At 33.3% G+C, this 27,123-nt stretch overlaps 11 non-coding genes across 11 annotated transcripts; all 11 read right to left on the bottom strand.

Annotated features, from left to right (window-relative positions):
• Nucleotides 1-1,442: 1,442 nt before the first annotated feature.
• TRNAI-AAU (transfer RNA isoleucine (anticodon AAU)) lies at nucleotides 1,443-1,516 on the bottom strand. Its single transcript has one exon. It is a non-coding gene; the product is annotated as a tRNA-Ile (tRNA).
• A 2,515-nt stretch (nucleotides 1,517-4,031) lies between these two features.
• On the bottom strand, nucleotides 4,032-4,105 carry TRNAF-AAA (transfer RNA phenylalanine (anticodon AAA)). Its single transcript has one exon. It is a non-coding gene; the product is annotated as a tRNA-Phe (tRNA).
• A 788-nt stretch (nucleotides 4,106-4,893) lies between these two features.
• On the bottom strand, nucleotides 4,894-4,967 carry TRNAI-AAU (transfer RNA isoleucine (anticodon AAU)). Its single transcript has one exon. It is a non-coding gene; the product is annotated as a tRNA-Ile (tRNA).
• A 789-nt stretch (nucleotides 4,968-5,756) lies between these two features.
• On the bottom strand, nucleotides 5,757-5,830 carry TRNAI-AAU (transfer RNA isoleucine (anticodon AAU)). Its single transcript has one exon. It is a non-coding gene; the product is annotated as a tRNA-Ile (tRNA).
• A 1,652-nt stretch (nucleotides 5,831-7,482) lies between these two features.
• On the bottom strand, nucleotides 7,483-7,556 carry TRNAI-AAU (transfer RNA isoleucine (anticodon AAU)). Its single transcript has one exon. It is a non-coding gene; the product is annotated as a tRNA-Ile (tRNA).
• Nucleotides 7,557-8,345: 789 nt separating this feature from the next.
• On the bottom strand, nucleotides 8,346-8,419 carry TRNAI-AAU (transfer RNA isoleucine (anticodon AAU)). Its single transcript has one exon. It is a non-coding gene; the product is annotated as a tRNA-Ile (tRNA).
• An 8,997-nt stretch (nucleotides 8,420-17,416) lies between these two features.
• TRNAI-AAU (transfer RNA isoleucine (anticodon AAU)) lies at nucleotides 17,417-17,490 on the bottom strand. Its single transcript has one exon. It is a non-coding gene; the product is annotated as a tRNA-Ile (tRNA).
• A 789-nt stretch (nucleotides 17,491-18,279) lies between these two features.
• TRNAI-AAU (transfer RNA isoleucine (anticodon AAU)) lies at nucleotides 18,280-18,353 on the bottom strand. The gene has a single exon. It is a non-coding gene; the product is annotated as a tRNA-Ile (tRNA).
• Nucleotides 18,354-24,320: 5,967 nt separating this feature from the next.
• Nucleotides 24,321-24,394, bottom strand: TRNAI-AAU (transfer RNA isoleucine (anticodon AAU)). Its single transcript has one exon. It is a non-coding gene; the product is annotated as a tRNA-Ile (tRNA).
• A 787-nt stretch (nucleotides 24,395-25,181) lies between these two features.
• On the bottom strand, nucleotides 25,182-25,255 carry TRNAI-AAU (transfer RNA isoleucine (anticodon AAU)). Its single transcript has one exon. It is a non-coding gene; the product is annotated as a tRNA-Ile (tRNA).
• Nucleotides 25,256-26,044: 789 nt separating this feature from the next.
• TRNAI-AAU (transfer RNA isoleucine (anticodon AAU)) lies at nucleotides 26,045-26,118 on the bottom strand. Its single transcript has one exon. It is a non-coding gene; the product is annotated as a tRNA-Ile (tRNA).
• Nucleotides 26,119-27,123: the final 1,005 nt, after the last annotated feature.

Consider the following 27,123-nt stretch of genomic DNA (forward strand, 5'->3'; position numbering starts at 1 on the left):
CATGTGTTTTAGCAATAAATAACAATTCATCACCTATATGCAATTGATTCATTTAATCATTCTATCAGCTTCCCCTCAAAGGCAATATAGAGATACACATGATACAGAAGAAAATACATCTATTTTCAACATTAAAGGAGCATCAAGTATTGGCTTGGAGACGGATTGAAAGTATGTCCTTGGCATTTTTAACTTTATGCTCTGAAGACTAAACTAATAGGCTCACTAAATATATAGCATACTATTGAAGAAATAGCAGATGATGAAGTGCTACTGATTGTTAACCCGGGATAGTTGGAAAGCTTATATTCAGCTGTTTACATTCATACTATTTTTATATTTCATCAACAAGACAAAACAAAAATGACCTCAATAAATTGCAATAAATAAGAGATTTAGTTACTTGGTGTTAGAACTTAGAACCATTAATAGATATTCCAGGAGCTTTCAGAATAATAATTAATTCTACAACTATATCAAATGTATTCATCCAATCCTTCAAGTAGCTTTTGATCCAAGGTGATAAACAGTCAAAAATGAGACACAAGAAAAATGTATCTTTTTACAAACAATTAAACTTGGCCTGTACAGGGATCGGACCTGTGACCTTGGCGTTATTAGCACCACGCTCTAACCATCTGAGCTAACAGGCCATTTTGCACAAATTCCTGGAAGTCCAGCATATGAAGAAGTGCTAATGATAGTTAACCCGGGAGATTTGGAAAGCTTCATTTCAGAGGTGTACCATGAAGTTATAAATATAAATTATCAACATGAAGAAACTAATATGACTTTAGAAAAATTACAATACAAAACAGATTTTCATACTTAGTGTTAGAACTTAGAACCATTAATGTTTTTTCCATGTGTTTTAGCAATAAATAACAATTCATCACCTATATGCAATTGATTCATCTAAACATTCTATCAGCTTCCCCTCAAAGGAAATATAGACATACACATTATACAGAAGAAAATACATCTATTTTCAACATTAAAGGAGCATCAAGTATTGGCTTGGAGACTGATTGAAAGTATTTCCTTGGCATTTTTAACTTTATGCTCTAAAGACTAAACTAATAGGCTCAATAAATATATAGCATACTATTGAAGAAATAGCAGATGATGAAGTGCTACCGATTGTTAACCCGGGATAGTTGGAAAGCTTATATTCAGCTGTTTACATTCATACTATCTTTATATTTCATCAACAAGACAAAACAAAAATGACCTCAATAAATTGCAATAAATAAGAGATTTAGTTACTTGGCGTTAGAACTTAGAACCATTAATAGATATTCCAGGAGCTTTCAGAATAATAATTAATTCTACAACTATATCAAATGCATTCATCCAATCCTTCAAGCAGCGTTTGATCCAAGGTGATAAACAGTCAAAAATGAGACACAAGAAAAATTAATCTTTTTTCAAACAATTAAACTTGGCCTGTACAGGGATCGAACCTGTGACCTTGGCGTTATTAGCACCACGCTCTAACCATCTGAGCTAACAGGCCATTTTGCACAAATTACTGGAAGTCCAGCATATGAAGAAGTGCTAATGATAGTTAACCCGGGAGATTTGGAAAGCTTAATTTCAGAGGTTTACCATGAAGTTATAAATATATAATATCAACATGAAGAAACTTATATGACTTTAAAAAAATTACAATACAAAAGAGATTTTCATACTTAGTGTTAGAACTTAGAACCATTAATGTTTTTTCCATGTGTTTTAGCAATAAATAACAATTCATCACCTATATGCAATTGATTCATTTAATCATTCTATCAGCTTCCCCTCAAAGGCAATATAGAGATACACATGATACAGAAGAAAATACATCTATTTTCAACATTAAAGGAGCATCAAGTATTGGCTTGGAGACGGATTGAAAGTATGTCCTTGGCATTTTTAACTTTATGCTCTGAAGACTAAACTAATAGGCTCACTAAATATATAGCATACTATTGAAGAAATAGCAGATGATGAAGTGCTACTGATTGTTAACCCGGGATAGTTGGAAAGCTTATATTCAGCTGTTTACATTCATACTATTTTTATATTTCATCAACAAGACAAAACAAAAATGACCTCAATAAATTGCAATAAATAAGAGATTTAGTTACTTGGTGTTAGAACTTAGAACCATTAATAGATATTCCAGGAGCTTTCAGAATAATAATTAATTCTACAACTATATCAAATGTATTCATCCAATCCTTCAAGTAGCTTTTGATCCAAGGTGATAAACAGTCAAAAATGAGACACAAGAAAAATGTATCTTTTTACAAACAATTAAACTTGGCCTGTACAGGGATCGGACCTGTGACCTTGGCGTTATTAGCACCACGCTCTAACCATCTGAGCTAACAGGCCATTTTGCACAAATTTCTGGAAGTCCAGCATATGAAGAAGTGCTAATGATAGTTAACCCGGGAGATTTGGAAAGCTTCATTTCAGAGGTGTACCATGAAGTTATAAATATAAATTATCAACATGAAGAAACTAATATGACTTTAGAAAAATTACAATACAAAAGAGATTTTCATACTTAGTGTTAGAACTTAGAACCATTAATGTTTTTTCCATGTGTTTTAGCAATAAATAACAATTCATCACCTATATGCAATTGATTCATCTAAACATTCTATCAGCTTCCCCTCAAAGGAAATATAGACATACACATTATACAGAAGAAAATACATCTATTTTCAACATTAAAGGAGCATCAAGTATTGGCTTGGAGACTGATTGAAAGTATGTCCTTGGCATTTTTAACTTTATGCTCTACAGACTAAACTAATAGGCTCAATAAATACATAGCATACTATTGAAGAAATAGCAGATGATGAAGTGCTACCGATTGTTAACCCGGGATAGTTGGAAAGCTTATATTCAGCTGTTTACATTCATACTATCTTTATATTTCATCAACAAGACAAAACAAAAATGACCTCAATAAATTGCAATAAATAAGAGATTTAGTTACTTGGCGTTAGAACTTAGAACCATTAATAGATATTTCAGGAGCTTTCAGAATAATAATTAATTCTACAACTATATCAAATGTATTCATCCAATCCTTCAAGCAGCATTTGATCCAAGGTGATAAACAGTCAAAAATGAGACACAAGAAACATATATCTTTTTACAAACAATTAAACTTGGCCTGTACAGGGATCGAACCTGTGACCTTGGCATTATTAGCACCACGCTCTAACCATCTGAGCTAACAGGCCATTTTGCACAAATTACTGGAAGTCCAGCATATGAAGAAGTGCTAATGATGGTTAACCCGGGAGATTTGGAAAGCTTAACTTCAGAGGTTTACCATGAAGTTATAAATATATAATATCAACATGAAGAAACTTATATGACTTTAAAAAAATTACAATACAAAAGAGATTTTCATACTTAGTGTTAGAACTTAGAACTATTAATGTTTTTTCCATGTGTTTTAGCAATAAATAACAATTCATCACCTATATGCAATTGATTCATTTAATCATTCTATCAGCTTCCCCTCAAAGGAAATATAGACATACACATTATACAGAAGAAAATACATCTATTTTCAACATTAAAGGAGCATCTAGTATTGGCTTGGAGACTGATTGAAAGTATGTCCTTGGCATTTTTAACTTTATGCTCTACAGACTAAACTAATAGGCTCAATAAATACATGGCATACTATTGAAGAAATAGCAGATGATGAAGTGCTACCGATTGTTAACCCGGGATAGTTGGAAAGCTTATATTCAGCTGTTTACATTCATACTATCTTTATATTTCATCAACAAGACAAAACAAAAATGACCTCAATAAATTGCAATAAATAAGAGATTTAGTTACTTGGTGTTAGAACTTAGAACCATTAATAGATATTCCAGGAGCTTTCAGAATAATAATTAATTCTACAACTATATCAAATGTATTCATCCAATCCTTCAAGCATCGTTTGATCCAAGGTGATAAACAGTCAAAAATGAGACACAAGAAAAATTAATCTTTTTTCAAACTATTAAACTTGGCCTGTACAGGGATCGAACCTGTGACCTTGGCGTTTTTAGCACCACGCTCTAACCATCTGAGCTAACAGGCCGGTCTGCACAAATTCCTGGAAGTCCAGCATATGAAGAAGTGCTAATGATAGTTAACCCGGGAGATTTGAAAAGCTTAATTTCGGAGGTTTACCATGAAGTTATAAATATATAATATCAACATGAAGAAACTAATATGACTTTAGAAAAATTACAATACAAAAGAGATTTTCATACTTAGTGTTAGAACTTAGAGCCATTAATGTTTTTCGATGAGTTTTAGCAATAAATAACAATTCATCACCTATATGCAATTGATTCATCTAATCATTGTGTCAGCTTCCCCTCGAAGGAAATATAGACATACAAATGATACTGAAGAAAATACATCTATTTTCAACATTAAAGGAGCATCAAGTATTGGCTTAGAGACTGATTGAAAGTATGTTCTTGGCATTGTTAACTTTATGCTCTAAAGACTAAACTAATAGGCTCAATAAATATATAGCATACTATTGAAGAAACAGCAGATGATGAAGTGCTACCGATTGTTAACCCGGGATAGTTGGAAAGCTTATATTCAGCTGTTTACATTCATACTATCTTTATATTTCATCAACAAGACAAAACAAAAATGACCTCAATAAATTGCAATAAATAAGAGATTTAGTTACTTGGCGTTAGAACTTAGAACCATTAATAGATATTCCAGGAGTTTTCAGAATAATAATTAATTCTACAACTATATCAAATGCATTCATCCAATCCTTCAAGCAGCGTTTGATCCAAGGTGATAAACAGTCAAAAATGAGACACAAGAAAAATTAATCTTTTTTCAAACAATTAAACTTGGCCTGTACAGGGATCGAACCTGTGACCTTGGCGTTATTAGCACCACGCTCTAACCATCTGAGCTAACAGGCCTTTTTGCACAAATTCCTGGAAGTCCAGCATATGAAGAAGTGCTAATGATAGTTAACCCGGGAGATTTGGAAAGCTTAATTTCAGAGGTGTACCATGAAGTTATAAATATAAAATATCAACATGAAGAAACTAATATGACTTTAGAAAAATTACAATACAAAAGAGATTTTCATACTTAGTGTTAGAACTTAGAACCATTAATGTTTTTTCCATGTGTTTTAGCAATAAATAACAATTCATCACCTATATGCAATTGATTCATCTAATCATTCTATCAGCTTCCCCTCAAAGGAAATATAGACATACACATTATACAGAAGAAAATACATCTATTTTCAACATTAAAGGAGCATCAAGTATTGGCTTGGAGACTGATTGAAAGTATGTCCTTGGCATTTTTAACTTTATGCTCTACAGACTAAACTAATAGGCTCAATAAATACATAGCATACTATTGAAGAAATAGCAGATGATGAAGTGCTACCGATTGTTAACCCGGGATAGTTGGAAAGCTTATATTCAGCTGTTTACATTCATACTATCTTTATATTTCATCAACAAGACAAAACAAAAATGACCTCAATAAATTGCAATAAATAAGAGATTTAGTTACTTGGCGTTAGAACTTAGAACCATTAATAGATATTCCAGGAGCTTTCAGAATAATAATTAATTCTACAACTATATCAAATGCATTCATCCAATCCTTCAAGCAGCGTTTGATCCAAGGTGATAAACAGTCAAAAATGAGACACAAGAAAAATTAATCTTTTTTCAAACAATTAAACTTGGCCTGTACAGGGATCGAACCTGTGACCTTGGCGTTATTAGCACCACGCTCTAACCATCTGAGCTAACAGGCCATTTTGCACAAATTCCTGGAAGTCCAGCATATGAAGAAGTGCTAATGATAGTTAACCCGGGAGATTTGGAAAGCTTAATTTCGGAGGTGTACCATGAATTTATAAATATAAATTATCAACATGAAGAAACTAATATGACTTTAGAAAAATTACAATACAAAAGAGATTTTCATACTTAGTGTTAGAACTTAGAACCATTAATGTTTTTTCCATGTGTTTTAGCAATAAATAACAATTCATCACCTATATGCAATTGATTCATCTAATCATTCTATCAGCTTCCCCTCAAAGGAAATATAGACATACACATTATACAGAAGAAAATACATCTATTTTCAACATTAAAGGAGCATCACTTATTGGCTTGGAGACTGATTGAAAGTATGTCCTTGGCATTTTTAACTTTATGCTCTAAAGACTAAACTAATAGGCTCACTAAATATATAGCATACTATTGAAGAAATAGCAGATGATGAAGTGCTACTGATTGTTAACCCGGGATAGTTGGAAAGCTTATATTCAGCTGTTTACATTCATACTATCTTTATATTTCATCAATAAGACAAAACAAAAATGACCTCAATAAATTGCAATAAATAAGAGATTTAGTTACTTGGCGTTAGAACTTAGAACCAATTATAGATATTCCAGGAGCTTTCAGAATGATAATTAATTCTACAACTATATCAAATGTATTCATACAATCCTTCAAGTAGCTTTTGTTCCAAGGTGATAAACAGTCAAAAATGAGACACAAGAAAAATGTATCTTTTTACAAACAATTAAACTTGGCCTGTACAGGGATCGGACCTGTGACCTTGGCGTTATTAGCACCACGCTCTAACCATCTGAGCTAATAGGCCATATTGCACAAATTCCTGGAAGTCCAGCATATGAAGAAGTGCTAATGATAGTTAACCCGGGAGATTTGGAAAGCTTCATTTCAGAGGTGTACCATGAAGTTATAAATATAAATTATCAACATGAAGAAACTAATATGACTTTAGAAAAATTACAATACAAAAGAGATTTTCATACTTAGTGTTAGAACTTAGAACCATTAATGTTTTTTCCATGTGTTTTAGCAATAAATAACAATTCATCACCTATATGCAATTGATTCATCTAAACATTCTATCAGCTTCCCCTCAAAGGAAATATAGACATACACATTATACAGAAGAAAATACATCTATTTTCAACATTAAAGGAGCATCTAGTATTGGCTTGGAGACTGATTGAAAGTATGTCCTTGGCATTTTTCACTTTATGCTCTACAGACTAAACTAATAGGCTCAATAAATACATAGCATACTATTGAAGAAATAGCAGATGATGAAGTGCTACCGATTGTTAACCCGGGATAGTTGGAAAGCTTATATTCAGCTGTTTACATTCATACTATCTTTATATTTCATCAACAAGACAAAACAAAAATGACCTCAATAAATTGCAATAAATAAGAGATTTAGTTACTTGGCGTTAGAACTTAGAACCATTAATAGAAATTTCAGGAGCTTTCAGAATAATAATTAATTCTACAACTATATCAAATGTATTCATCCAATCCTTCAAGCAGCATTTGATCCAAGGTGATAAACAGTCAAAAATGAGACACAAGAAACATTTATCTTTTTACAAACAATTAAACTTGGCCTGTACAGGGATCGAACCTGTGACCTTGGCGTTATTAGCACCACGCTCTGACCATCTGAGCTAACAGGCCATTTTGCACAAATTACTGGAAGTCCAGCATATGAAGAAGTGCTAATGATAGTTAACCCGGGAGATTTGGAAAGCTTAACTTCAGAGGTTTACCATGAAGTTATAAATATATAATATCAACATGAAGAAACTTATATGACTTTAAAAAATTTACAATACAAAAGAGATTTTCATACTTAGTGTTAGAACTTAGAACCATTAATGTTTTTTCCATGTGTTTAAGCAATAAATAACAATTCATCACCTATATGCAATTGATTCATTTAATCATTCTATTAGCTTCCCCTCAAAGGAAATATAGAGATACACATGATACAGAAGAAAATACATCTATTTTCAACATCAAAGGAGCATCAAGTATTGGCTTGGAGACGGATTGAAAGTATGTCCTTGGCATTTTTAACTTTATGCTCTGAAGACTAAACTAATAGGCTCACTAAATATATAGCATACTATTGAAGAAATAGCAGATGATGAAGTGCTGCTGATTGTTAACCCGGGATAGTTGGAAAGCTTATATTCAGCTGTTTACATTCATACTATCTTTATATTTCATCAACAAGACAAAACAAAAATGACCTCAATAAATTGCAATAAATAAGAGATTTAGTTACTTGGCGTTAGAACTTAGAACCAATTATAGATATTCCAGGAGCTTTCAGAATAATAATTAATTCTACAACTATATCAAATGTATTCATCCAATCCTTCAAGCATCGTTTGATCCAAGGTGATAAACAGTCAAAAATGAGACACAAGAAAAATTAATCTTTTTTCAAACAATTAAACTTGGCCTGTACAGGGATCGAACCTGTGACCTTGGCGTTATTAGCACCACGCTCTAACCATCTGAGCTAACAGGCCATTTTGCACAAATTCCTGGAAGTCCAGCATATGAAGAAGTGCTAATGATAGTTAACCCGGGAGATTTGGAAAGCTTAATTTCGGAGGTGTACCATGAAGTTATAAATATAAATTATTAACATGAAGAAACTAATATGACTTTAGAAAAATTACAATACAAAAGAGATTTTCATACTTAGTGTTAGAACTTAGCACCATTAATGTTTTTTCCATGTGTTTTAGCAATAAATAACAATTCATCACCTATATGCAATTGATTCATCTAATCATTCTATCAGCTTCCCCTCAAAGGAAATATAGACATACACATTATACAGAAGAAAATACATCTATTTTCAACATTAAAGGAGCGTCACTTATTGGCTTGGAGACTGATTGAAAGTATGTCCTTGGCATTTTTAACTTTATGCTCTAAAGACTAAACTAATAGGCTCACTAAATATATAGCATACTATTGAAGAAATAGCAGATGATGAAGTGCTACTGATTGTTAACCCGGGATAGTTGGAAAGCTTATATTCAGCTGTTTACATTCATACTATCTTTATATTTCATCAACAAGACAAAACAAAAATGACCTCAATAAATTGCAATAAATAAGAGATTTAGTTACTTGGCGTTAGAACTTAGAACCAATTATAGATATTCCAGGAGCTTTCAGAATGCTAATTAATTCTACAACTATATCAAATGTATTCATCCAATCCTTCAAGTAGCTTTTGATCCAAGGTGATAAACAGTCAAAAATGAGACACAAGAAAAATGTATCTTTTTACAAACAATTAAACTTGGCCTGTACAGGGATCGGACCTGTGACCTTGGCGTTATTAGCACCACGCTCTAACCATCTGAGCTAACAGGCCATTTTGCACAAATTCCTGGAAGTCCAGCATATGAAGAAGTGCTAATGATAGTTAACCCGGGAGATTTGGAAAGCTTCATTTCAGAGGTGTACCATGAAGTTATAAATATAAATTATCAACATGAAGAAACTAATATGACTTTAGAAAAATTACAATACAAAAGAGATTTTCATACTTAGTGTTAGAACTTAGAACCATTAATGTTTTTTCCATGTGTTTTAGCAATAAATAACAATTCATCACCTATATGCAATTGATTCATCTAAACATTCTATCAGCTTCCCCTCAAAGGAAATATAGACATACACATTATACAGAAGAAAATACATCTATTTTCAACATTAAAGGAGCATCAAGTATTGGCTTGGAGACTGATTGAAAGTATGTCCTTGGTGAAATGACTTGGAGGCAGTGGTTGAAGGAGTGAAAAAGTAGTTTATTAGATCAACAACCCCAGGAGCATTCAAGGACCAACTTCCTCAGCATCTGTGCAACTCTGATCTGCTCCCTGGATTCCACACTCTGGAATCCAGTGAGCACAGTGACCATGAGACAATGACATCATTGCTAAGATACAACATATCTCCCTTTCTATAAAATAACAAAACAACAACGAAAACAAAAACACATTTTATATAGATACATATGAGAAATACACCATCAAGGACATATGTAATCTTTCATCCAAACTGGTCGACATTTAGGTCTGGTAGATACCGACATAGAAATGGGTACATCATCTCTTTTCTCCACAGATGTTTTTGCAGAAATGTTTACCAGACCATCCATTTGTTTGCACTCTAGATCGTTACATCTTGTAATGCTCCTCACATTCCACTGTTTGCCATCATCTAGCTTTACAATATTACCTGTTACACAAATAATTCGTTTGGGTTTTGACCATTTAGAAGAACCAGGTTTCCGATTGCCCATTAATTGAGAGCGTACCCAGTCGCCAACCCTAAATGCATTAGTATTACAAATGATCTTAGAATTGTGATTCTGAACATATTTATTTTGATATTGTTGAACCTTAGATGCAAGATTCTTACCATCAGTCACTTTTGAAATGTTTTTAAGCATCCATACAGGTTTAACCTTAGATCCAGCCTCACGCCCTTTTAATAAAGAAAACGGAGATATTCCCGTAGCCGTGTGAGGGGTATTTCTGTAACACCATAACATTTCCTTGACAGCATCCTTACAGTTATCATTATTGTTGCTGGCAAGTTGGATGCATTCCTTCAACACCCGGTTGAATCTTTCTATTAAACCATTTTCTCTAGGGTTATATACAGAGGTGGTAATGTGTCTAACTCCAACTTTTTTTAGATAAGCGGAAAATTCTTCGGCTATAAATTGCGGGCCGTTATCTGATAAAATAGTGCTAGGGTACCCTTCTCTACGGAAAATACCATCGCAAAATTCGATTATGTTGGAAGCTTTGATATCCCTTACAAAAGCTACTTCAGGCCATTTAGAGTGAAAATCCATCAAGACAATTGCAAACTTATTTTCAATACCTTTGACATGAAATGGACCACAAATATCAATGGCAACTCTATCCCAAGGTTTTTCAGGAAAGGGAGTTGCCGAAATAGTGGTTTCATGCGATTTGTGAGATTTGTCACTAGACATGCATGCTAGACAATTTCTTACACACCTGTCTATATCCTTGTCCATTCCAGCCCACCAAAAGTCATTCCTTGCCCTTTTCTTCATGCTAGTCATTCCACTGTGTCCTTCGTGTAACAAACTTAAAAGTTTGTCACGCAAAAGTGCAGGTACAACTAATCTGTCGCCCCTCCTAAGAATACCATCATGAAAAGATAATTCTGGCCAAACCATCTTAAAATCAGCCAAAATACACTTATCCAAGGATGACAGATCTACACCAACATGTAAGTTATTAATGATTTGTTGTAATAACGTGTCATCAGTCACAGCTTGAACCCACTCTTGTTCGCTGATAGCATTATTACATGATTCTTCGATGCTGGCAACTAACCATTCATCTTTATCCTCAGAAGTATCATCATTGTCACACGGCAAGGGGAGGCGTGATAAACAGTCTGCATCAATATTTTTATGACCAGGAACATAATTTATTTGAAAGTTGTACTCCTGTAGTCTATATAACCATTTGGCTATTCTGGGAGTGGCTCTTGAAGCACCCTTGGTTGTGAAGATATCAATAAGAGGTCGGTGGTCTGTTCTTAATTCGAAACAAGTGCCCCAAATAAAAGTTTTAAAATGGTCTACACCCCACCAACATGCTAAAGCTTCTTTTTCAATAACGGAATAAGAAGGTTCGGCACCCTTAAGTGTGCGAGATGCAAACGCTATGATACGTTCAGTTTCATTGTGCTTTTGCATAAGGACAGCACCCAAACCATAAGCACTTGAGTCCACCACAATTATAGAGATATGATCAGGATCATAAGGTTTAAGAGCCACTGCTTTTGTGATGTCTTTTTTGATGTTCTCAAAAGCCTGTTGACACAAGGTTGACCATGCAAAAGAAACGCCTTTTTTCATTAACAATCTTAAATTATGCACCTTGTCAGCAAAGTTTGGGACGAATTTAGAATAGTATTCCGCAAGTCCCAAAAATGATCGCAACTGATCTTTATTAATAGGGTGGGGTGCTTTTTCAATGGCATCTAAAAGTTTCATTTTAGGTTTAACCCCTTCGTTGGAGATGGTATGACCAAGATAATCAATTTCTTTGACTCCAAACTTGCATTTTTCCCCACATACAGTTAGACCAGCATTCTGTAATTTTTGCAGCACACCGTGTACTGCTTGATCATGAGAAAGTATGTCTTTCCCCCAGATAAGAACATCGTCCTGAAAAATTCTTACATTAGGTTCATCTTTCAGGACGCTACACATGACTCTCTGAAAAACTGAGGATGCAGATGCCAATCCGAATGGCATCCTGAGATATTGGAAGGCACCCTCAGGTGTAATGAAAGATGTTAAATGCCTAGAATCAGGATGTAATTTGATTTGGTGATATGCGTTTGACAAATCAATCGACGAGAAAAACATGGCATCTTTAATGCTTGAAATCATTTCATTGATGTGTGGCAGAGGATATCTATCAACCCAGATATTTTTATTTAAGTCCCTCAGGTCCACACACATCCTAATTTTTCCATTGGGTTTGCGAGCCAAAACGATGGGACTAAGCCAATTTGAAGCTTCAATAGGCTCTATTACCTTGGCATTACATAACCTGTCTAATTCATTCTTCAAGGGATTCCGTAGGGCAAATGGTACATTCCTTACTTTATGAACAGATGGAGTATTGTCTGCCTTTAAAATAATTTTGTGTTCAAATTTGGTTAAACATCCTAGTTCTTTACTAAATAATTTGGGAAAAACAGATTCCCATTTAGAAGATGGATCCTCATTAGTTACCAATACATGCTCAAGATAATCATTAGCTAAGACCACTTGATCAGGATGATTAGGATTTAGTACTAACCCCATTTTTCTAAGATCTATCCAACTCAATAAAGCACGTCCCTGTTCAACAACATAAACTTTGGTAGAACATGATCTACCTTTGAAAGTTACTTTGGCCTCAAAATAGCCAATAACAGGTAATCTAACACCACAGTAACCTTTAGGTCTTGCATCAGCTGTTACTAAGGTGTACTTGTTACCACTTTCCCACATGTTTTTATCAATGATGGTGTACGGTGAACATGAATCTGCCCACAGCATCATGTAGACATCATTTATCAATACTTCACATTTAGGCGGACAATAGTCTTCAGAGATATCATTAACAAAATCATCTTGCAACATCATCACTTCAATATCATTTTCATTGCCATCAATTACTTCCTCATCACTGTCAAGGTGAGATTCTACGAGATTTACAGAACGCTTCCAATTACTGTAATCACCAGTTCTACACCATTTGGCAAAATGACCGATTTTTTTGCATTTAATGCATGTAACTTTACTAGCAGGGCATTTAATGAAATCAGCAGTGTGTTTCTGACTACCACATCTGTAACAGACTCTCTTGGAAAAACTGGATTTATTTTTGGAAAAACTAGGTTTAACTTCTTTGTTATCGCTTTTATAATCAGTTTTTCTAAAGCCTGTAGATACAGCATTGACATTACTAGATTCATCCTTAGAACTTAACTCTTTGACATAGTGAGACGTATTCTCCATTTTTCTGGCTGTATCAAGAGTTTTCTGTAGAGATGGATTTTTTAGTTCAAGTAAACGCTCTTGAATTTTGATGTTTTTAATTCTATTTATAAACTGATCTCTTATTATTTCTTCGTGTAAATCTTTGAACTTACATGTAATGGCTAAGGTTCTTAAACATGCCACATATTGTTGTACATTTTCACCAGCTAATTGTGCTCTAGAGAAAAATTTGTGTCTTTCAACAACAATACTCGTTTTCTTACCATAATTCTCTTCTAATGCTTTTAAAGCATCAGAATATACATCAATAGCTGTATCATTAGAACTGGTTTCACTAGTTTCACTTGTTTCATCATTATCAATAACCGTTGAGACAACACGATTTGTCACGGGTAAAGTTTTTAAAACTTTTCTGCCTTCAACGCCCAAATTATGTTTAAGTAATGCTAATTTTCTAGATGGTAAAAATACATCACCACCTATAGCCTCTAAATAAGTCTCAAAGGATTCTGACCAATCCTCCCAATTCATAGAAGGAGGACCAGGAGATTGCAAGAACTTGGGAGGAGCAACTACAGAAGATGAAACATCCATAATGCCTAAATTAAAATTATAAATATTAGAATAATACTTTGTAAGTACAATAAAAATAATAAACTAAAATAATTAATGTAGTCACCGTTGTCAAAGTAGTTTGTAAATAATAAACTAAAATAATTAATGTAGTCACCGTTGTCAAAAGATGGTGTTTGCTTGAAAAACTGTTGTCAGCGTTTATTTCATTAAATATGTACTGTCGTTTAAAGTTATTCTCATGTTCAAGGTTCACCTCGTAGAAACTGTGTATACAGATGAACTGTTTACTGAAGAACGTTTATTTATATTGAGTTATGCCTTTAAAAGTAATAAATTGTAGACTTGCCGAAGAAATTGTGTCCGACGAGTGAAAATAACCTTTTTGCTTATGTCCGACGTCTGAATTGCTTGCGCGAAGGAAATAGCATCAGTTGCTATGGTTATTCAAGATGGCCGCTACCGAAACGTCAGACGTGGAGCGTCAGACGTGATGATGCAGGTGGCTGATGTCAGAGCGTTAGACATGGAGCGTCAGACGCGATGATGCAGTGATTAATGCTGGACGCGCTAATGTGATAGCGCGATGTGCACGCGAAGACAGAAATTAACAGAGCGGCATTTTTTAAAAGAAGAACCGAAGTAAGTAAGCGGCATCATTCAAAGTAAACAATGTTCAATGTTGAAATCCTTAAGATGATAACGACAGCATCTTTCGAAATAAGTACAATGTTGAAGTCCTTAAGATGATTAAGGGGAAAACGATGTTCCGTAATTAAATGGCAATAAAATTATGAAGTTGCTTGGTACGTTGACATGCCAAAAACAGTTCAAAAATCGGATTTAATTAATTTCAATAAAAAAAATCCGAATTAAGCGCAAAACAAGAGTCTACTCGTTTCCAAACGACAAAGTAAATAAAGGTACCTTGAAACTTTCACAAATGTTCAGGCTTCCTGGGGTTGTGTGGAGAAATCTTCAGTTTGTAGGAAAATCTTTATCCAAAGTCACGAAATCTTCAATCCAAGTCAATTTTTTTCTTTAACTCGATCCCATCCTCGTGGCCACTGAAATGACTTGGAGGCAGTGGTTGAAGGAGTGAAAAAGTAGTTTATTAGATCAACAACCCCAGGAGCATTCAAGGACCAACTTCCTCAGCATCTGTGCAACTCTGATCTGCTCCCTGGATTCCACACTCTGGAATCCAGTGAGCACAGTGACCATGAGACAATGACATCATTGCTAAGATACAACACTTGGCATTTTTAACTTTATGCTCTACAGACTAAACTAATAGGCTCAATAAATACATAGCATACTATTGAAGAAATAGCAGATGATGAAGTGCTACCGATTGTTAACCCGGGATAGTTGGAAAGCTTATATTCAGCTGTTTACATTCATACTACCTTTATATTTCATCAACAAGACAAAACAAAAATGACCTCAATAAATTGCAATAAATAAGAGATTTAGTTACTTGGCGTTAGAACTTAGAACCATTAATAGAAATTTCAGGAGCTTTCAGAATAATAATTAATTCTACAACTATATCAAATGTATTCATCCAATCCTTCAAGCAGCATTTGATCCAAGGTGATAAACAGTCAAAAATGAGACACAAGAAACATTTATCTTTTTACAAACAATTAAACTTGGCCTGTACAGGGATCGAACCTTTGACCTTGGCGTTATTAGCACCACGCTCTAACCATCTGAGCTAACAGGCCATTTTGCACAAATTACTGGAAGTCCAGCATATGAAGAAGTGCTAATGATAGTTAACCCGGGAGATTTGGAAAGCTTAATTTCAGAGGTTTACCATGAAGTTATAAATGTATAATATCAACATGAAGAAACTTATATGACTTTAAAAAAATTACAATACAAAAGAGATTTTCATACTTAGTGTTAGAACTTAGAACCATTAATGTTTTTTCCATGTGTTTTAGCAATAAATAACAATTCATCACCTATATGCAATTGATTCATTTAATCATTATATCAGCTTCCCCTCAAAGGCAATATAGAGATACACATGATACAGAAGAAAATACATCTATTTTCAACATTAAAGGAGCATCAAGTATTGGCTTGGAGACGGATTGAAAGTATGTCCTTGGCATTTTTAACTTTATGCTCTGAAGACTAAACTAATAGGCTCACTAAATATATAGCATACTATTGAAGAAATAGCAGATGATGAAGTGCTGCTGATTGTTAACCCGGGATAGTTGGAAAGCTTATATTCAGCTGTTTACATTCATACTATCTTTATATTTCATCAACAAGACAAAACAAAAATGACCTCAATAAATTGCAATAAATAAGAGATTTAGTTACTTGGCGTTAGAACTTAGAACCAATTATAGATATTCCAGGAGCTTTCAGAATGATAATTAATTCTACAACTATATCAAATGTATTCATCCAATCCTTCAAGTAGCTTTTGTTCCAAGGTGATAAACAGTCAAAAATGAGACACAAGAAAAATGTATCTTTTTACAAACAATTAAACTTGGCCTGTACAGGGATCGGACCTGTGACCTTGGCGTTATTAGCACCACGCTCTAACCATCTGAGCTAACAGGCCATTTTGCACAAATTCCTGGAAGTCCAGCATATGAAGAAGTGCTAATGATAGTTAACCCGGGAGATTTGGAAAGCTTCATTTCAGAGGTGTACCATGAAGTTATAAATATAAATTATCAACATGAAGAAACTAATATGACTTTAGAAAAATTACAATACAAAAGAGATTTTCATACTTAGTGTTCGAACTTAGAACCATTAATGTTTTTTCCATGTGTTTTAGCAATAAATAACAATTCATCACCTATATGCAATTGATTCATCTAAACATTCTATCAGCTTCCCCTCAAAGGAAATATAGACATACACATTATACAGAAGAAAATACATCTATTTTCAACATTAAAGGAGCATCAAGTATTGGCTTGGAGACTGATTGAAAGTATGTCCTTGGCATTTTTAACTTTATGCTCTACAGACTAAACTAATAGGCTCAATAAATACATAGCATACTATTGAAGAAATAGCAGATGATGAAGTGCTACCGATTGTTAACCCGGGATAGTTGGAAAGCTTATATTCAGCTGTTTACATTCATACTATCTTTATATTTCATCAACAAGACAAAACAAAAATGACCTCAATAAATTGCAATAAATAAGAGATTTAGTTACTTGGCGTTAGAACTTAGAACCATTAATAGAAATTTCAGGAGCTTTCAGAATAATAATTAATTCTACAACTATATCAAATGTATTCATCCAATCCTTCAAGCAGCATTTGATCCAAGGTGATAAACAGTCAAAAATGAGACACAAGAAACATTTATCTTTTTACAAACAATTAAACTTGGCCTGTACAGGGATCGAACCTGTGACCTTGGCGTTATTAGCACCACGCTCTGACCATCTGAGCTAACAGGCCATTTTGCACAAATTACTGGAAGTCCAGCATATGAAGAAGTGCTAATGATAGTTAACCCGGGAGATTTGGAAAGCTTAACTTCAGAGGTTTACCATGAAGTTATAAATATATAATATCAACATGAAGAAACTTATATGACTTTAAAAAATTTACAATACAAAAGAGATTTTCATACTTAGTGTTAGAACTTAGAACCATTAATGTTTTTTCCATGTGTTTAAGCAATAAATAACAATTCATCACCTATATGCAATTGATTCATTTAATCATTCTATTAGCTTCCCCTCAAAGGAAATATAGAGATACACATGATACAGAAGAAAATACATCTATTTTCAACATTAAAGGAGCATCAAGTATTGGCTTGGAGACGGATTGAAAGTATGTCCTTGGCATTTTTAACTTTATGCTCTGAAGACTAAACTAATAGGCTCACTAAATATATAGCATACTATTGAAGAAATAGCAGATGATGAAGTGCTGCTGATTGTTAACCCGGGATAGTTGGAAAGCTTATATTCAGCTGTTTACATTCATACTATCTTTATATTTCATCAACAAGACAAAACAAAAATGACCTCAATAACTTGCAATAAATAAGAGATTTAGTTACTTGGCGTTAGAACTTAGAACCAATTATAGATATTCCAGGAGCTTTCAGAATAATAATTAATTCTACAACTATATCAAATGTATTCATCCAATCCTTCAAGCATCGTTTGATCCAAGGTGATAAACAGTCAAAAATGAGACACAAGAAAAATTAATCTTTTTTCAAACAATTAAACTTGGCCTGTACAGGGATCGAACCTGTGACCTTGGCGTTATTAGCACCACGCTCTAACCATCTGAGCTAACAGGCCATTTTGCACAAATTCCTGGAAGTCCAGCATATGAAGAAGTGCTAATGATAGTTAACCCGGGAGATTTGGAAAGCTTAATTTCGGAGGTGTACCATGAAGTTATAAATATAAATTATCAACATGAAGAAACTAATATGACTTTAGAAAAATTACAATACAAAAGAGATTTTCATACTTAGTGTTAGAACTTAGCACCATTAATGTTTTTGTCCATGTGTTTTAGCAATAAATAACAATTCATCACCTATATGCAATTGATTCATCTAATCATTCTATCAGCTTCCCCTCAAAGGAAATATAGACATACACATTATACAGAAGAAAATACATCTATTTTCAACATTAAAGGAGCGTCACTTATTGGCTTGGAGACTGATTGAAAGTATGTCCTTGGCATTTTTAACTTTATGCTCTAAAGACTAAACTAATAGGCTCACTAAATATATAGCATACTATTGAAGAAATAGCAGATGATGAAGTGCTACTGATTGTTAACCCGGGATAGTTGGAAAGCTTATATTCAGCTGTTTACATTCATACTATCTTTATATTTCATCAACAAGACAAAACAAAAATGACCTCAATAAATTGCAATAAATAAGAGATTTAGTTACTTGGCGTTAGAACTTAGAACCAATTATAGATATTCCAGGAGCTTTCAGAATGCTAATTAATTCTACAACTATATCAAATGTATTCATCCAATCCTTCAAGTAGCTTTTGATCCAAGGTGATAAACAGTCAAAAATGAGACACAAGAAAAATGTATCTTTTTACAAACAATTAAACTTGGCCTGTACAGGGATCGGACCTGTGACCTTGGCGTTATTAGCACCACGCTCTAACCATCTGAGCTAACAGGCCATTTTGCACAAATTCCTGGAAGTCCAGCATATGAAGAAGTGCTAATGATAGTTAACCCGGGAGATTTGGAAAGCTTCATTTCAGAGGTGTACCATGAAGTTATAAATATAAATTATCAACATGAAGAAACTAATATGACTTTAGAAAAATTACAATACAAAAGAGATTTTCATACTTAGTGTTAGAACTTAGAACCATTAATGTTTTTTCCATGTGTTTTAGCAATAAATAACAATTCATCACCTATATGCAATTGATTCATCTAAACATTCTATCAGCTTCCCCTCAAAGGAAATATAGACATACACATTATACAGAAGAAAATACATCTATTTTCAACATTAAAGGAGCATCAAGTATTGGCTTGGAGACTGATTGAAAGTATGTCCTTGGCATTTTTAACTTTATGCTCTACAGACTAAACTAATAGGCTCAATAAATACATAGCATACTATTGAAGAAATAGCAGATGATGAAGTGCTACCGATTGTTAACCCAGGATAGTTGGAAAGCTTATATTCAGCTGTTTACATTCATACTATCTTTATATTTCATCAACAAGACAAAACAAAAATGACCTCAATAAATTGCAATAAATAAGAGATTTAGTTACTTGGCGTTAGAACTTAGAACCATTGATAGATATTTCAGGAGCTTTCAGAATAATAATTAATTCTACAACTATATCAAATGTATTCATCCAATCCTTCAAGCAGCATTTGATCCAAGGTGATAAACAGTCAAAAATGAGACACAAGAAACATTTATCTTTTTACAAACAATTAAACTTGGCCTGTACATGGATCGAACCTGTGACCTTGGCGTTATTAGCACCACGCTCTAACCATCTGAGCTAACAGGCCATTTTGCACAAATTACTGGAAGTCCAGCATATAAAGAAGTGCTAATGATAGTTAACCCGGGAGATTTGGAAAGCTTAACTTCAGAGGTTTACCATGAAGTTATAAATATATAATATCAACATGAAGAAACTTATATGACTTTAAAAAAATTACAAAACAAAAGAGATTTTCATACTTAGTGTTAGAACTTAGAACCATTAATGTTTTTTCCATGTGTTTTAGCAATAAATAACAATTCATCACCTATATGCAATTGATTCATTTAATCATTCTATCAGCTTCCCCTCAAAGGAAATATAGACATACACATGATACAGAAGAAAATACATCTATTTTCAACATTAAAGGAGCATCAAGTATTGGCTTGGAGACGGATTGAAAGTATGTCCTTGGCATTTTTAACTTTATGCTCTGAAGACTAAACTAATAGGCTCACTAAATATATAGCATACTATTGAAGAAATAGCAGATGATGAAGTGCTACTGATTGTTAACCCGGGATAGTTGGAAAGCTTATATTCAGCTGTTTACATTCATACTATTTTTATATTTCATCAACAAGACAAAACAAAAATGACCTCAATAAATTGCAATAGATAAGAGATTTAGTTACTTGGTGTTAGAACTTAGAACCATTAATAGATATTCCAGGAGCTTTCAGAATAATAAATAATTCTACAACTATATCAAATGTATTCATCCAATCCTTCAAGCATCGTTTGATCCAAGGTGATAAACAGTCAAAAATGAGACACAAGAAAAATTAATCTTTTTTCAAACAATTAAACTTGGCCTGTACAGGGATCGAACCTGTGACCTTGGCGTTATTAGCAGCACGCTCTAACCATCTGAGCTAACAGGCCGGTCTGCACAAATTTCCTGGAAGTCCAGCATATGAAGAAGTGCTAATGATAGTTAACCCGGGAGATTTGGAAAGCTTAATTTCGGAGGTTTACCATGAAGTTATAAATATATAATATCAACATGAAGAAACTAATATGACTTTAGAAAAATTACAATACAAAAGAGATTTTCATACTTAGTGTTAGAACTTAGAGCCATTAATGTTTTTTCCATGTGTTTTAGCAATAAATAACAATTCATCACCTATATGCAACTGATTCATCTAATCATTGTGTCAGCTTCCCCTCGAAGGAAATATAGACATACAAATGATACTGAAGAAAATACATCTATTTTCAACATTAAAGGAGCATCACTTATTGGCTTGGAGACTGATTGAAAGTATGTCCTTGGCATTTTTAACTTTATGCTCTAAAGACTAAACTAATAGGCTCACTAAATATATAGCATACTATTGAAGAAATAGCAGATGATGAAGTGCTACTGATTGTTAACCCGGGATAGTTGGAAAGCTTATATTCATCTGTTTACATTCATACTATCTTTATATTTCATCAACAAGACAAAACAAAAATGACCTCAATAAATTGCAATAAATAAGAGATTTAGTTACTTGGCGTTAGAACTTAGAACCAATTATAGATATTCCAGGAGCTTTCAGAATGATAATTAATTCTACAACTATATCAAATGTATTTATCCAATCCTTCAAGTAGCTTTTGATCCAAGGTGATAAACAGTCAAAAATGAGACACAAGAAAAATGTATCTTTTTACAAACAATTAAACTTGGCCTGTACAGGGATCGGACCTGTGACCTTGGCGTTATTAGCACCACGCTCTAACCATCTGAGCTAACAGGCCATTTTGCACAAATTCCTGGAAGTCCAGCATATGAAGAAGTGCTAATGATAGTTAACCCGGGAGATTTGGAAAGCTTCATTTCAGAGGTGTACCATGAAGTTATAAATATAAATTATCAACATGAAGAAACTAATATGACTTTAGAAAAATTACAATACAAAAGAGATTTTCATACTTAGTGTTAGAACTTAGAACCATTAATGTTTTTTCCATGTGTTTTAGCAATAAATAACAATTCATCACCTATATGCAATTGATTCATCTAAACATTCTATCAGCTTCCCCTCAAAGGAAATATAGACATACACATTATACAGAAGAAAATACATCTATTTTCAACATTAAAGGAGCATCAAGTATTGGCTTGGAGACTGATTGAAAGTATGTCCTTGGCATTTTTAACTTTATGCTCTACAGACTAAACTAATAGGCTCAATAAATACATAGCATACTATTGAAGAAATAGCAGATGATGAAGTGCTACCGATTGTTAACCCGGGATAGTTGGAAAGCTTATATTCAGCTGTTTACATTCATACTATCTTTATATTTCATCAACAAGACAAAACAAAAATGACCTCAATACATTGCAATAAATAGGAGATTTAGTTACTTGGCGTTAGAACTTAGAACCATTAATAGATATTTCAGGAGCTTTCAGAATAATAATTAATTCTACAACTATATCAAATGTATTCATCCAATCCTTCAAGCAGCATTTGATCCAAGGTGATAAACAGTCAAAAATGAGACACAAGAAACATTTATCTTTTTACAAACAATTAAACTTGGTTGTACAGGGATCGAACATGTGACCTTGGCGTTATTAGCACAACGCTCTAACCATCTGAGGTAACAGGCCGGTCTGCACGAATGCCTGGAAGACCAGCATATGAAGAAGTGCTAATGATAGTTAACCCGGGAGATTTGGAAAGCTTAATTTCGGAGGTTTACCATGAAGTTATAAATATATAATATCAACATGAAGAAACTAATATGACTTTAGAAAAATTACAATACAAAAGAGATTTTCATACTTAGTGTTAGAACTTAGAGCCATTAATGTTTTTTCCATGTGTTTTAGCAATAAATAACAATTCATCACCTATATGCAATTGATTCATCTAATCATTGTGTCAGCTTCCCCTCGAAGGAAATATAGACATACAAATGATACTGAAGAAAATACATCTATTTTCAACATTAAAGGAGCATCAAGTATTGGCTTAGAGACTGATTGAAAGTATGTTCTGGCATTGTTAACTTTATGCTCTAAAGACTAAACTAATATGCTCAATAAATATATAGCATACTATTGAAGAAATAGCAGATAATGAAGTGCTACTGATTGTTAGCCCGGGATAGTTGGAAAGCTTATATTCAGCTGTTTACATTCATACTATTTTTATATTTCATCAACAAGACAAAACAAAAATGACCTCAATAAATTGCAATAAATAAGAGATTTAGTTACTTGGTGTTAGAACTTAGAACCATTAATTGATATTCCAGGAGCTTTCAGAATAATAATTAATTCTACAACTATATCAAATGTATTCATCCAATCCTTCAAGCATCGTTTGATCCAAGGTGATAAACAGTCAAAAATGAGACACAAGAAAAATTAATCTTTTTTCAAACAATTAAACTTGGCCTGGACAGGGATCGAACCTGTGACCTTGGCGTTATTAGCACCACGCTCTAACCATCTGAGCTAACAGGCCAGTCTGCACAAATTCCTGGAAGTCCAGCATATGAAGAAGTGCTAATGATAGTTAACCTGGGAGATTTGGAAAGCTTAATTTCGGAGGTTTACCATGAAGTTATAAATATATAATATCAACATGAAGAAACTAATATGACTTTAGAAAAATTACAATACAAAAGAGATGTTCATACTTAGTGTTAGAACTTAGAGCCATTAGTGTTTTTTCCATGTGTTTTAGCAATAAATAACAATTCATCACCTATATGCAATTGATTCATCTAATCATTGTGTCAGCTTCCCCTCGAAGGAAATATAGACATACAAATGATACTGAAGAAAATACATCTATTTTCAACATTAAAGGAGCATCAAGTATTGGCTTAGAGACTGATTGAAAGTATGTTCTTGGCATTGTTAACTTTATGCTCTAAAGACTAAACTAATAGGCTCAATAAATATATAGCATACTATTGAAGAAATAGCAGATGATGAAGTGCTACCGATTGTTAACCCGGGATAGTTGGAAAGCTTATATTCAGCTGTTTACATTCATACTATCTTTATATTTCATCAACAAGACAAAACAAAAATGACCTCAATAAATTGCAATAAATAAGAGATTTAGTTACTTGGCGTTAGAACTTAGAACCATTAATAGATATTCCAGGAGCTTTCAGAATAATAATTAATTCTAAAACTATATCAAATGCATTCATCCAATCCTTCAAGCAGCGTTTGATCCAAGGTGATAAACAGTCAACAATGAGACACAAGAAAAATTAATCTTTTTTCAAACAATTAAACTTGGCCTGTACAGGGATCGAACCTGTGACCTTGGCGTTATTAGCACCACGCTCTAACCATCTGAGCTAACAGGCCGTTTTGCACAAAGTCCTGGAAGTCCAGCATATGAAGAAGTGCTAATGATAGTTAACCCGGGAGATTTGGAAAGCTTAATTTCAGAGGTGTACCATGAAGTTATAAATATAAATTATCAACATGAAGAAACTAACATGACTTTAGAAAAATTACAATACAAAAGAGATTTTCATACTTAGTGTTAGAACTTAGAACCATTAATGTTTTTTCCATGTGTTTTAGCAATAAATAACAATTCATCACCTATATGCAATTGATTCATCTAATCATTCTATCAGCTTCCCCTCAAAGGAAATATAGACATACACATTATACAGAAGAAAATACATCTATTTTCAACATTAAAGGAGCATCAAGTATTGGCTTGGAGAGTGATTGAAAGTATGTCCTTGGCATTTTAACTTTATGCTCTACAGACTAAACTAATAGGCTCAATAAATACATAGCATACTATTGAAGAAATAGCAGATGATGAAGTGCTACCGATTGTTAACCCGGGATAGTTGGAAAGCTTATATTCAGCTGTTTACATTCATACTATCTTTATATTTCATCAACAAGACAAAACAAAAAAACCTCAATAAATTGCAATAAATAAGAGATTTAGTTACTTGGCATTAGAACTTAGAGCCATTAATAGATATTTCAGGAGCTTTCAGAATAATAATTAATTCTACAACTATATCAAATGTATTCATCCAATCCTTCAAGCAGCGTTTGATCCAAGGTGATAAACAGTCAAAAATGAGACACAAGAAAAATTTATCTTTTTGCAAACAAATAAACTTGGCCTGTACAGGGATCGAACCTGTGACCTTGGCGTTATTAGCACCACGCTCTAACCATCTGAGCTAACAGGCCATTTTGCACAAATTACTGGAAGTCCAGCATATGAAGAAGTGCTAATGATAGTTAACCCGGGAGATTTGGAAAGCTTAATTTCAGAGGTTTACCATGAAGTTATAAATATATAATATCAACATGAAGAAACTTATATGACTTTAAAAAAATTACAATACAAAAGAGATTTTCATACTTAGTGTTAGAACTTAGAACCATTAATGTTTTTTCCATGTGTTTTAGCAATAAATAACAATTCATCACCTATATGCAATTGATTCATTTAATCATTCTATCAGCTTCCCCTCAAAGGCAATATAGAGATACACATGATACAGAAGAAAATACATCTATTTTCAACATTAAAGGAGCATCAAGTATTGGCTTGGAGACGGATTGAAAGTATGTCCTTGGCATTTTTAACTTTATGCTCTGAAGACTAAACTAATAGGCTCACTAAATATATAGCATACTATTGAAGAAATAGCAGATGATGAAGTGCTACTGATTGTTAACCCGGGATAGTTGGAAAGCTTATATTCAGCTGTTTACATTCATACTATTTTTATATTTCATCAACAAGACAAAACAAAAATGACCTCAATAAATTGCAATAAATAAGAGATTTAGTTACTTGGTGTTAGAACTTAGAACCATTAATAGATATTCCAGGAGCTTTCAGAATAATAATTAATTCTACAACTATATCAAATGTATTCATCCAATCCTTCAAGCATCGTTTGATCCAAGGTGATAAACAGTCAAAAATGAGACACAAGAAAAATTAATTATTTTTCAAACAATTAAACTTGGCCTGTACAGGGATCGAACCTGTGACCTTGGCGTTATTAGCACCACGCTCTAACCATCTGAGCTAACAGGCCGGTCTGCACAAATTCCTGGAAGACCAGCATATGAAGAAGTGCTAATGATAGTTAACCTGGGAGATTTGGAAAGCTTAATTTCGGAGGTTTACCATGAAGTTATAAATATATAATATCAACATGAAGAAACTAATATGACTTTAGAAAAATTACAATACAAAAGAGATTTTCATACTTAGTGTTAGAACTTAGAGCCATTAGTGTTTTTTCCATGTGTTTTAGCAATAAATAACAATTCATCACCTATATGCAATTGATTCATCTAATCATTGTGTCAGCTTCCCCTCGAAGGAAATATAGACATACAAATGATACTGAAGAAAATACATCTATTTTCAACATTAAAGGAGCATCAATTATTGGCTTAGAGACTGATTGAAAGTATGTTCTTGGCATTGTTAACTTTATGCTCTAAAGACTAAACTAATAGGCTCAATAAATATATAGCATACTATTGAAGAAATAGCAGATGATGAAGTGCTACCGATTGTTAACCCGGGATAGTTGGAAAGCTTATATTCAGCTGTTTACATTCATACTATCTTTATATTTCATCAACAAGACAAAACAAAAATGACCTCAATAAATTGCAATAAATAAGAGATTTAGTTACTTGGCGTTAGAACTTAGAACCATTAATAGATATTCCAGGAGCTTTCAGAATAATAATTAATTCTACAACTATATCAAATGCATTCATCCAATCCTTCAAGCAGCGTTTGATCCAAGGTGATAAACAGTCAAAAATGAGACACAAGAAAAATTAATCTTTTTTCAAACAATTAAACTTGGCCTGTACAGGGATCGAACCTGTGACCTTGGCGTTATTAGCACCACGCTCTAACCATCTGAGCTGACAGGCCATTTTGCACTGATTACTGGAAGTCCAGCATATGAAGAAGTGCTAATGATAGTTAACCCGGGAGATTTGGAAAGCTTAATTTCAGAGGTTTACCATGAAGTTATAAATATATAATATCAACATGAAGAAACTTATATGACTTT

This window comes from Lissotriton vulgaris, chromosome 4_1 (assembly GCF_964263255.1).
Source record: "Lissotriton vulgaris chromosome 4_1, aLisVul1.2, whole genome shotgun sequence".
In the NCBI taxonomy this organism is placed as follows: domain Eukaryota; kingdom Metazoa; phylum Chordata; class Amphibia; order Caudata; family Salamandridae; genus Lissotriton; species Lissotriton vulgaris.